Source organism: Bison bison, unplaced genomic scaffold, assembly GCF_000754665.1.
Source record: "Bison bison bison isolate TAMUID 2011002044 unplaced genomic scaffold, Bison_UMD1.0 scf7180017864180, whole genome shotgun sequence".
Taxonomy (NCBI): domain Eukaryota; kingdom Metazoa; phylum Chordata; class Mammalia; order Artiodactyla; family Bovidae; genus Bison; species Bison bison.
Window position 1 is genome coordinate 7,667,240 of NW_011494752.1, and position 12,856 is coordinate 7,680,095.

Here is a 12,856-nt window from a genome sequence, read left to right on the forward strand (position 1 = left end):
TGGATTTATTTAGAGAGAAACATAGTCCAAAGAAGGCAAAAGGAGAAAAGGGTGGGAGAGGTAGCTAGATAGTATCACCGACTCAGTTGACAGGAATTTGAGCAAACTCCAGGAGATAGTAGAGGACAGAGGACCATGGTGTGTTGTAGTCCATGGGGTCACAAAGAGTTGGACACGATTTAGCAACTCAACAACAAAACACTTCATAGACAAGAGTGTGGGCCATTGCAGAGGGTGACTGGCCTTGAAATGTGGTGTAGTTAGCTTTTATGAGCTGGGTTATTTCATGGGTAATGAATGGGAGGATTATTTCAACTATTTGGGGGAAGGGGCAGAGCTTTCTAGGAATTGGGGTACTGCCCACTTTTTGGTCTTTGATGGTCAGCCTTAGAACTGTCATGGTGCCTCTGGGTGTGTCATTTAGCTTGCTGATGAGTTACAATGGGCATATACTGAGGATCAAATTCTCGTTGAAGTTGACTTGTCTGCCATCTTGGACCCATTTGATTCTAATCAGTTTATGTTTTGCCCTCGGATGTCATTCTTTCCAAGTTGTGTCCTGCCTCCCTCCCTCCTGTTTCACGATCAGTTTAAGTGCATGCACCAGGACATTTTCTTCTTAAGCACAACCCAGCCTATCCTAATACAAAAGGCACTACAACCATAGTATTATAGAAATCACAGATTATATGACATTTACATTCAGCCCTAATTTGAAGAGGTTGAAGGGAGGAAGGAGAGATATTGCTGAATCAGTCTACTATCATCATCTTCAACAGTACAGACCAAAGATACCATATGCAAGTCTCAGGCTTCCAGTAAGCATTCTGGAGAATCAAAGGATGTGAAAGCAAGAAACAGATGGAAACTAAATCCCTGCTCTGAAGGTAGAACCTCTTCAGCTACATAATCCTTTCTTCAGAGAGTTTTATCCTGAAAGACTATCAGGGTTAAGGCAAGTGGACGGACTATTATAGGCAAAGTCCTTATTTTTGCTAAAGTCTTTAATATACCTATTACCTTTATTATACGAAGCTTAAAACTTGAAGACAAGAGAAAAAGAAAGAAACAAAGTGGAGACAAGAGGAGAATTGTAAGAGAATGTAAAAATAAATGGGATTGAGGAGTTTATGGAGACAAGATCAGTGGTATTAGTGTTATTGTTCAGAGGCAAGAGCAGAACATTCAGGGATATCAAAAGCAGGCAATATAATTGAATAGAACAAAGATGACTGATGTAATTTGGGTTGGGTTGTGATCCTTAAGGTCTCATTGGGCCAGAGAAGTCTGTGATTTCTGAGGATATCATATTCTACGTGGTATAGCATGGTAGTTAAGCATGTGCGCTCCGGAGTAAGAGTAAGATGGATTCACAGCCCAGCTCTACTACTTATTGGTTTTGCATTCTTGGGTAAGTTATTTAACATTCCTGTGTCTCTCTTTCCCCACCTGTAAAATAGGAATTAGAATAGTGCCCTTTTTATATGGTTGTTGAACCAGACTATGCGAGGAATGATTCCTTCCCCAGTCAGCAAATAATGCAGGTGTCCGGAAAAACCCTCTCTCTCCTTGTCTCAGTGATCAGGGTATCATTCAGAAGACTGAGGAGGTAGTTTTCCCTTCCACACTCTATAGCTTGAGGCAGACAGATGATCTGTGTATAGTTTTTGTGCAACAGGCAATTACCTTCACCAAATGATCCTGCTGTTTGATTTGTAGTTTGACTCTGGAGTCAAAGGTGGGAGGGTTCATATTTCATTCTTGCTTACAGACAGTGAAGATGCCCTGGGGGCCCATTCCCACATATTGTTATGAATGTTCTCTTTTTGCCCTGCATTCCCAGATGTCTTTCTCTTTCTCATACACAGGCATGAATGCATTAGTTATTCTGATTCCTTAAATCATTAATAACAAGACAATCATGACCTGAGTCAATTCCATTCTTTCCACAGTATTAAGAGTATTGGTTTAGAATAATGATTTCTCTGCACCTCACAGTGATTCCCTCCATGGAAGTGAGACCGGGAATACAACTTTTTGCAGAGTGAAGCAGCACATATGCGGTTTACGGCCCAGGCTCTGACACCGCATGGATTAGTTTAAATTCTGGTTCTACCTCTTTTAGCTATCTAAACTTGAGCAGGTTACCCAAGCCCCATGAACCTCAGTTTCCTCACCTGAAGAATACGAATAGGCCTGGCTGGTTGGGGACCTGGGGACTGGCCTTGGCCTGGGTAGGATGGCAGAGGTGGCAGACCTCTATGGCCCCAGTGACAATGGCAGTGTTCCACAGTGAGGTGGAGATCAAGGAGTTCCAATATGGAAAGAACTCAGAGATGTACTTCTACCCCTGCCCACATGGGAATAAATTCTGCATCACCCAGGAAGATTTGGCAAATGGGGAAACACGGCAACATGATCTAGCTTCTCTCTCATTATAAAAGTGATTTATGACAAAGGTCTGTTTACTTGTAGAGAGACAGTCCCGCCTCTTCCACCAATAATGAACTAGTTAAATGCTAAAGAAGACTTTAGGACTCCAAAGCCTGAACTTTGGGGAATGAGCCAAGCCGCAAAAATCAAATTCAATCACTATCTTCTTCATGGGGATAATTTTTTTTTTTTAATTTGCTACACCATGTGGCTTTCAGGATCTTAGTTCCTTAGCCAGGGATCAAACCCATGCCTGCTGCAGTGGAAGCGCAGAGTCCTAACTGTTGCAGGAAGGGGGACCCCTTCCAGGGCCTGAAAGGGGGTCTTTTGCCTACCACTCAGAAATGAACTGTCTGAGGAGACACAGGTGCTGACAAAGCAAGAGACTTTACTGGGAAGGGGCATGTGGCGGAGAGCAGGAAGGTAAAGGAACCCAGGAGAACTGCTCTGCCTGTGGCTCACAGTCTTGGGTTTTGTGTTAATGGGGTTAGTTTTCAGGTTGTCTTTCACCAATCATTCTGACTCAGAGTCCTTCCTGGTGGCACATGCTTTGCTCAGCCAAGATGGATGCCAGCGAGAAGGATTCTGGGAGGTGGTTGGACACGTGGTGTCTCCTTTTGACCTTTCCTGAACTCTCATGGTTAGTGATGGCTTGTTAGTTCCGTGTTCCTTACCAGGACCTCCTGTCGTAAAATAACTCACAGAAATGGTTACTATGGTGCCTGGCCAGGGTGGGCAGTTTCAGTCAGTGTGCTTCCCCTAACATAATCACTGGACCATCAGGAAATTCCCAACAATCATTTTGTAGCTTGCTGTTTGTTAAAGTGTGGATTCTTAAAACTGGCTGCTGAATTCATCTCCAGTTGAAGAAGCAAGTCCACCACATGACATACCTGAATTTTGTGCCTAGAACTTTGAATTGGAAGTTTTCTTAATTTTCCATCCGAACATAGAAGAAGATAATTTCAAATCAGTGCTTTCTTTCCTTCAGTTTTGTTATTTGTATATTATACACCTAATTGCTTCATTATCTGACAAAAGCATCGTCTACCTCAAGTCATTAGGATTCTTTTTTTTTTAATATTTATTTATTTGGCTGCATTGGGTCTTGGTTGCAGTACGAGGGATTTTTTTTTTTTTTTTGCAGTGCACAGACTTCCTAGTTGTGCTGTGAGGGCTCTGAAGTACAGGGGCTCAGTATTTGCAAAATGCAGGCTTAGTTGTTCTGAGGCATGTGGGATCTTGTTTCCCCTACCAGGGATCAAACCCGCATCTCCTGCATTGCAAGGAGGGTTCTTAACCACTGAACCACCAGGGAAGTCCTAGGAGTCTTTAATTTTTAAAAAAAAAAAGGAGATTAAAAAAAAAGATTGCGGATAATAGTAGTATGTATATCATTAAGGGGTTATTCAGATTTTAAAAAATTACTGTAAGTAAAGCACTTTGTACTTGGCAAATTTGCAATAAACATTGGTCATTATTCACTCTGTGTAATAAATGAATGGTAAATATTGCCCCTTCGTAAATATTTTATAGACCTAGAGATCACTTTTATGCAAATAATTTCTACATGTTTCTCCCTCGACCTAGCATCTCTTCTGAACCCCAGATAAATGTCCTCAGTTGATCACTACATATTTTCTCTCTTGCATTGCTATCCATCAGATTTGTCATTACATTAAACTCAGCTTCCTCTAGCTGACTCCCTCTGGTCTTCCCTATTTCTGTTAATATCATTATTGTCACAGTTCCTTAGGTGTAATAATTTTGTCACCCATAGCTATAAAAAAAAAAAAAAACAGCTGACATTTATTATTTACTATGTGCCAGACAGTGTGTTAAACTTTTACTGAATTACTTTATATAATCCTCACAACAGTCTTATGATGGTTTATCAAATATAGACTGAGGGTCAGTGATATTGGATAAATTCTGCAAGTTTATATAATTAATAAGTGACTGAGTCAAGAATCACCCTGACAGGACTTCCCTGGTGGCCTAATAGTTAAGAATCTGCCTTCCAATGCACAGTTCAATCTTTGGTTGAGGAACTAAGATCCCACATGCTGCAGAGCAACTAAGCCTGCCTACCATAATTAGAGAAGTTCATGCCACAACGACGTCCCAGCCCAGCCAAAATTTAAAAAAAAAAACCACCTCACCTCTTTTTAAAACAGAGCCATACTGCTTAGCACTATCATGACTATTAAACAGGTCCTCTCTCTCTTTCAGTTATATCTGATCAATTCCTGTCAGTTTATCCTAGAAATTCTGTTATAAACATTCCTTTTACCACTTTAATCCTTATACCTTGATTATTGATGATGTCAGCATCCTAATAATTAGTTTCTTTTCTTCCAGCTTCTTGCTCTTCCAAATTTTAGCTAGATCTTTACTGTCTAAAACATAGCCCTTCCTACATGCCAGGGTAATTTTGAATTATCTCTTCTGATTTATTTGTATCTCTGTAGAGTTAACTCATTGGAAAAGACTCTGATGCTGGGAGGGATTGGGGGCAGGAGGAGAAGGGGACGACAGAGGATGAGATGGCTAGATGGCATCACTGACTCGATGGACGTGAGTTTGGGTGAACTCCAGGAGTTGGTGATGGACAGGGAAGCCTTGCATGCTGCAATTCATGGGGTTGCAAAGAGTTGGACACGACTGAGCGACTGAACTGAAGTGAAAGTGAATGAATGGCACTGAAACCATCCACCTCAAATTGGGACTTGAACCCACAGTCTTCTAATTAGAATCACTCACCTGATGTCTGGACTTACTGAGGCTCAGGTTCTTTGTGTCTCAGCACAGAAGAAATTCAGCAAGAGGCTAAGTGATAGGCAAGAGGTAGATTTATTAATATAGGACACTTGGGAGAGGTGTAAGCAGGCAGGTGAGGGGGCTCTGCCCTCTGGATTAAGTGGGCTACATTTTTATAATCAAAGGAAAATGAGGAAGGGGGAAATACACCTTCTTCCTCATTCTTTGAGTAGATATCAGGCTTACATCACTAGCTCCTCCTTTTGTATGTGACAGGAGAGTGTTTGACCCTATGGGGTCAAACTAGGACTGTCACAGCACCTATTCAAATCAGCAGAAGGGTGGTAATATTTTTCTTTCACTTAATGACCTGAGGTATATCTTGTGCTTTATAGTTAAGTAAGCCTGCTTCATTCCACAAAATTCCCATAGCTTTCTTGAGCGATCATTAACTTACAGTGGTCTCTCAAATTTTCCTAGGTTTCCCTATCTATAATCTTCTACTGGGACTTCTACAACTACCTGTGTAACTATCCTATTCTATCCCTATCAGCCTTGATAGGTTTTTTTTGATTTATAGAATATTAAGATATTTCTCATGTTACTATCCTATCCCCAAGCTTCAGTGGGTTTCCATTAATTATAGCCGAAGGTCCTAACTTAACCTAGCATTTAAAATTTGTCTCTAATCTTGGTGGTTCTATCCCCGACTGTTCTATAGCACTTTATTAAGAATGTCTAATCAGTTTCTCAAACATTTTCTGCTTTTCTCTTATACCTTTACTCTTTGCTGCTTTCCTAATCTCATAGTACCTACAAACTTATCTAGTTACCATCTTCTTTTCGTGTACACAAATCCTACTTCTTCTATAAAATCTTTACTCTATCAAAGCATCTAGTGACCCCTTTCTCTCTTCACAGTAGTTGATATCGTTAGTACAATTCACTAAACATTACTGCTATTATTATTTGGGGAGATGAATATATTTGATTGGCAGATTTTATTTTATCAAGGAGTGGGTGAAAAGTCAGTGATCTAAGGTCTGAGATAGTGAATTCCCACTCTTGGAGGTTTCAAGCAGACACTGAAATCCATAGATAGGGTTTCTGGAGAGAGTATTGGTGCATTTGCCAGTTAAGATTACTTTCATCTTTAAATCCATATTTTTTCCTGATTTGGTTTGCAGAAACATTTACGTATGGAAGCATGGAGGGTTTTGTGTGAAGTTAGGAAAGGAAGATTAAGGTGAATCATGTAACTAGAACGGCTTGGAGGAAGAGATGAGACCATCCTGTTTTCTATTGCCCATCTCCCTTCTCCAGCATTTGCCTGGGCAAGACCCTCCCCACCCAATAAAGTTTAAATCATCAAGTTAAAAGAACTTAACTCTAAGACATGATCTAGCAGTCTACCAATCAATAGCATTGGAATCCTCAGATTCTCAGGATCCATTCTAGAATTTACTCGGTCAGAATTTATTCAGTCACAACAAATTCCCAGTGATTAATTTGTACACAAATATTTTAGAAGCACTAGTAGAGTGGACTCCAGATATTAAAAAGGTGCTTTATATAGAACTCTATTGAGCTGATAATGATAGCTCAGTTGTTAAAGAATCCGCCTGCAATGCAGGAGCTGCTGCTGCTGCTAAGTCGCTTCAGTCGTGTCCGACTCTGTGCGACCCCATAGACGGCAGCCCAACAGGCTCCCCCGTCCCTGGGATTCTCCAGGCAAGAACACTGGAGCGGCTTGCCATTTCCTTCTCCAATGCATGTAAGTGAAAAGTGAAAGTGAAGTTCTCAGTTGTGTCCGACTCTTAGTGACCCCATGGACTGCAGCCTACCAGGCTCCTCCATCCATGATATTTTCCAGGCAAGAGTACTGGAGTGGGGTGCCATCGCCTTCTCTGGCAATGCAGGAGACCCCAGTTCAATTCCTGGGTTCGGAAGACCTGCTGGAGAAGGGAAAGACTACCGACTCCAGTATTCTTGGACTTCCTTGTGGCTTAGCTGTTAAAGAATCTGCCTGCAATGTGGGAGACCTGGGTTCGATCTCTGGGCTGGGAAGATCCTCTGGAGAAGAGAAAGGCTACCCACTCCAGTATTCTGGCCTGGAGAATTCTGTGGACTGTATAGTCCTTGGGGTTGCAAAGAGTGGGACACTACTGAGCAATTTTCACTTTCTACAAAAAAAGAAGAAAAAAAGAAAACTAGCAGTCAGTCAACAACTTTTTTTTCTTCTCTCATGCCCCACATCCTATCCATCAGCAAGATTTAGGTATAGGCTTGAAACTACCCAATTCATATGGGACTTGAACTCAGCCAAAACTCAGATTGGGACTTGAACTCAGATTCACACTTGGACTCACTGTCTTATTCTATGTTTTGGCTGCACCGCACATCATGCAGAATCTTAGTTCCCTGACCAGGGATCGAATCTGTGCTCTCTGCAGTAGAAGCACAAATTCTTAATCACTGATCCACAAGGACGTCCCTTGAACCCACTGTCTTTTAATTAAAATCACTTACCTGGTGTCCAGATTTACTGAAGCTCAGGTTCTTTATGTCTTAACACAGAAGGAATTCAGTGAGAGGCAAAGTGATAGAAATAAGTAGATTTATTAATATAGGATGCTTGTGAGAGATATAAGCACACAGGCAAGGACCCTCTGCCTTGAGAATCAAGTGAGAAGGCAGGTTTATTTAGGGAGATACATACTCCACCGACAGAGTGTGGGCCCCCTCAGAAGGTGAGACGCCCTGGGAGATATACATTCAATAGACAAAATGACAGCAAAAGAGACACTGATGTATAGATCAGTCTTATGGACTCCGTGGGAGAGGGAGAGGGTGGGGAGATTTGGGAGAATGGCATTGAAACATGTATAATATCATGTATGAAACGAGTCGCCAGTCCAGGTTCGATGCACGATACTGGATACTTGGGGCTGGTGCACTGGGATGACCCAGAGGGAGGGTATGGAGAGGGAGGAGGGAGGAGGGTTCAGGATGGGGAACACAGGTATACCTGTGGCGGATTCATTTCGATATTTGGCAAAACTAATACAATATTGTAAAGTTTAAAAATAAAATAAAATTAAAAAAAATAAAAACTGAGGCTGCAGCAGGAAAAAAAAATAAAATAAAATTGTCTATGGGAAATTCTTAAAAAAAAAAAAAAATGCAGTCTATCTCAAAAGATGGGCACAGCCTGGAAATATAGGGTGGTTACCAAGTTTTTAATGGGCCGGCTAGGAGGAACTATTTTGGGGAAGAGGCAAGATGTCTAGGAATTGAGCCGCTGCTCACTTTTGGTCTTTAATAGTTGGCCTTCAACTGCCCTGGTGCCTTTGGGTGCATTCGTTAGCATACAAATGCATTTCAATGAGCATATAATGAGGCTCAAGGTCTACTGGAATTGAGTCTTCCTCTATCTTGGGCGTAGTTGGTTCAAACCAGTTTATGTTGTATCGTCAATAGCTATGACATTCTTTGGGGGGTGTGCTTTGCCCCCTCCCCTCTTATTTCAGGTTCAACCTTAAATATATACCCTGTAACTAACTACTTTTCTTTCATCACCACCTATTGCAAACCACCATCATCTCCCACTTAGACTACTGCTAGAGTCTCCATAAGTTTTTGTTTTCTTAAAAGATTTATTTATTTATGCTTTATTTTTCAGCTGTGGTGGGTCTTTAGTGCTGCACACAGGCTTTTCTCTAGTTGCGCTGAGTGGGGGCTACTCTTTGTTGAGGTTTGTGAGCTTCAGTAGTAGTGGCACATGGGCTTCGTTGCTCTGCGGCATGTGGGATACTCCCAAACCAGGGATCGAACCAGTGTCCCTTGCATTGCAAGACGGATTCTTAACCACTGGACCACCAGGGAAGCCCTCAAACAGTTTTCCTGATTCTTTTTAGAAATTTTTTAAATTTTGAAATTTTAGACTCATGAGAAATTGCAAAAAAAAAAAAAGGTATGAAGAAGTCCATGTATCCTTCATCCAGTGCCTCTAATGGTAACATCTTGTATAACTATACTACAATATTGAAATTGACATAGGTATAATCCACAGACTTTATTTGAATCGCATCATTTTACATGCACTAATCTTTTTGGTATGTGTATACTTCTGTGCAACTTTATTACATGTGTAGGTTCATGTAACTGTCTCCACTCCACAATCAATATACAGAACAATTCCATTACCACACGATTCCCTTCTGCTACCCTTTTAGAATGTACCCTGCCTTCTCTCTGGTCACTAATTCCTGGCAACCACTAATCTATTCTTTATCTCTATAATTTTATTATTTCAAGAATGTTGTGCAGTGGATAAGAATTCACCTGCTGATGCAGGGGACATGGGTTCAATCACTGGTCTGGCAAGATTTCACAAGCCAAGGAGCAACTAAGCCCATGTACCCCGACCACTGAGCCTGTATGTTGCAGCTACTGAAGCCCACGTGCCTACAACCTGTGCTCCACAAGAGAAGCCACTGCGACGAGAAGCCCACACACAGCGATGAAGAGCAGTCCCTGCTCACTGCAGCTACAGAAAGCCTGGGTAAGGCAACAAAGACCCAGCACGGTCAAAAATAAATAAAAAATTTAAAAATAATATTAGAAAATAAAAACAAGAGAGACTTCCTGGCAGTCCAGTGGCTAAGACTCCATGCTTCCAATGCAGGAAACACGGATTTGAACCCTGGTCGGGGGACTAAAATCCTGCATGCCATGTGACGTTGCCAAAAAAATAAACTTAAAAAAAAAGCAAGAATCTTATATAAATGTAATAATATAGAAAGTAATTTTTTCTGTGACTGGCTTTTTCAATCAGCATAATTCTCTTGAGATCTGCCCAAGTTATGGCATGTATCAGTGGTTTCTTTTTTTATTGTTGAGTAGTGTTCCATACTTGGGGGCGGTTGTTGTTGCTTGTTTCTTAATTTTTATTGGAGTGTAATTGATTCACAATGTTGTGTTAGTTTTAGATGTACAGCAAAGTGAATCACGGACATTTGGGTTGATTCCAGTTTTGGGCTATTATAGAAAAGCTTCTATTGTTACTCAAAAACTGGATTCACCTCTTCGTGGGTATCAAGCAAAAAGACACATCCAAGCCAAAGTGTGGGAGAAGGAAGAATTTATCACTTACAGCTAGTAAGGAGAACACCAAGGATATTTCCCCAGTGTCTCCCCGATAGCAAAATTGGGAAAGCTTTAAGCTAAGGGTACATGTATCTTCATGAAGGGGCTTGAACAGAGAATTTAGCTTAGATTTGGGACAAAGGTTGACAGAGTTCAAGCTTTTGTTAACTGAAGTCATGAGGTTGAGAATATGTCAATATTATTATTCCTTAGGTTCTGACCAGTCTGGGATCTCAGCCTATAGCCATCCTCCACAAGGGTGGGGGCCTTAGTTCCTGCTAAACTCAAAGATACGCATTAGATTGTTATGCATGTCCCTTCAGGATTGATTCTTTTATTAATAAACTATTGCTTCTTGATTGCTTTCTCTTTGTTCCTGCATTCTTTAGTTCCTTCAGAATCCGTAATTACTGAGCCCTCTTCAAGGGCAAGCCTTGTGGCCAGACTTCGATCACAAAGTAAATGGCTTCTCTTAAAGTCAAAAACACTGAGACTAGGTCTCTTTCTCTGGGGACCCCCTACCTTATCTGCTTACACTATAATTTGTGTACAAGTTTTTGTGTGAACAGAACATTAATCACTTTCTCTAGGATAAACACCCAAGAGTGCAATTGCTGGATCACACAGTAAGCATATGCTTAGTTTTATAAGAAACTGCCAAATTTTTCCAGAGTAGCTGTGCCATTTTACACTCCTGCCAGCAAGGTATGTAAGTGGATACAGTTCCTCCACCTCCTTGAGAGTGTTTGGTGTTTTCACTATTTTTCAAAAATTCTGGCCATCATCATAGGTGTATAGTGGTATCTCATTGTAATTTTTAACTAATTTTATTTGTTTGGTTTTGGCTGCACTGGGTCTTCCTTGTTGAGTACTCCTCTAGTTGTGGAGAGCATGGGCTTCTCATAGAGGTGGCTTCTCTTGTTGTGGAGCTAGGTGTGCAGGGTTCCATAGTGGTCCATGTTTAGCTGCCCCATGGTATGTGGAATCTTCCCAGACCATGGATGGAATCTGTGTCCCCTGTATTGGCAGGAAGATTCTTAATCATTGGGCTACCAGGGAAGTCCTTATTGTGATTTTTACATTTTCCTAATGGTCATGTATGGATGTGAGAGTTGGACTGTGAAGAAGGCTGAGTGCCAAAGAATTGAGGCTTTTGAACTGTGGTGTTGGAGAAGACTCTTGAGAGTCCCTTAAACTGCAAGGAGATCCAACCAGTCCATTCTAAAGGAGATCAGTCCTGGGTGTTCTTTGGAAGGACTGATGCTAAAGCTGAAACTCCAGTACTTTGGCCACCTCATGCAAAGAGTTGACTCATTGGAAAAGACTCTGGTGCTGGGAGGGATTGGGGGCAGGAGGAAAAGGGGACGACAGAGGATGAGATGGCTGGATGGCATCACCAACTCGATGGACGTGAGTCTGAGTGAACTTCGGGAGTTGGTGATGGACAGGGAGGCCTGGCGTGCTGCAATTCATGAGGTCGCAAAGAGTCAGACACGACTGAGCGACTGAACTGAACTGAACTGATAGAGGCTTGAGTTGGTTTCTATCACAAGAAACTGAAAGCATCCTCTATATTCATTTACTTTCCCTCAACAGCTATTTTATTTTCTCATTTTATTAGTCAATATTTCCACATCTTTGAAGCCTGAAACATCCAACATCTGAATGACCAGAGACAACCTAGAAACTAATCCCATCACCATAAAACTGAGGCTGTGAGCCACATGGCAGAGCAGTTCTCTTGGGTTCCCTTACCCTGCTGCTCTCCACTTTGGCAAACCTTCCCGATAGTCTCTTGCTTTGTTAACATATGTGTCTCTTTGGACAACTCATTTCTGAATGTTAGACAAAGGCCCACTCTTGGGCACAGGAAGGGGTCCCCATATCTGCAACAATAAGATCCATTTTATCAGTGTTTTCCTTATATGGATGGTGCTTTTGGTGGCAATTCTGAAAACTCTGCCTGGCCATTGGTTCTAAAGATGTTTACCATGTTGTTTTTCTAAGCTTTTTATAGTGCTAACTGAAAAGAAACACACAGCCTAAAAGTTGTGAATTAAGGTTTATTTAATGACCTTATTGAGACTATACCTCGGGAAACAGTCTCTCAGATAGCTCTGAGGAACTGATCCAAAAAGGTAAGGGTAAGGTCAGAATATATAGTTTTTGCTAAAAAAAAAAAAAAAAAAAGGTTAGTAGAACATCAAAAGATTCAGTTCAGTCGCTCAGTTGTGTCTCACTCTTTGCAACCCCATGGACTGTAGCACAATAGACCTCCTTGTCCATCACCAACTCCCAGAGTTTACTCAAACTCATGTCCATTGAGTCAGTGATGCCATCCAACCATCTCATCCTCTGTCATCCCCTTCTCCTCCCACCTTCTATCTTTCCCAGCATCAGGGTCTTTTCAAATGAGTCAGCTCTTTGCATCAGGTGGCCAAAATATTGGAGTTTCAACTTCAACATCAGTCCTTCCAAAGAATATTCAGGACTGATTTCCTTTAGGATGGATTGG

The 12,856-nt window shown here is 41.4% G+C and overlaps 1 pseudogene; it reads left to right on the forward strand.

Moving 5' to 3' along the window:
- Positions 1–2,276: 2,276 nt before the first annotated feature.
- LOC104990639 lies at positions 2,277–2,523 on the forward strand (annotated as a pseudogene).
- The last annotated feature ends 10,333 nt before the right edge of the window (positions 2,524–12,856 follow it).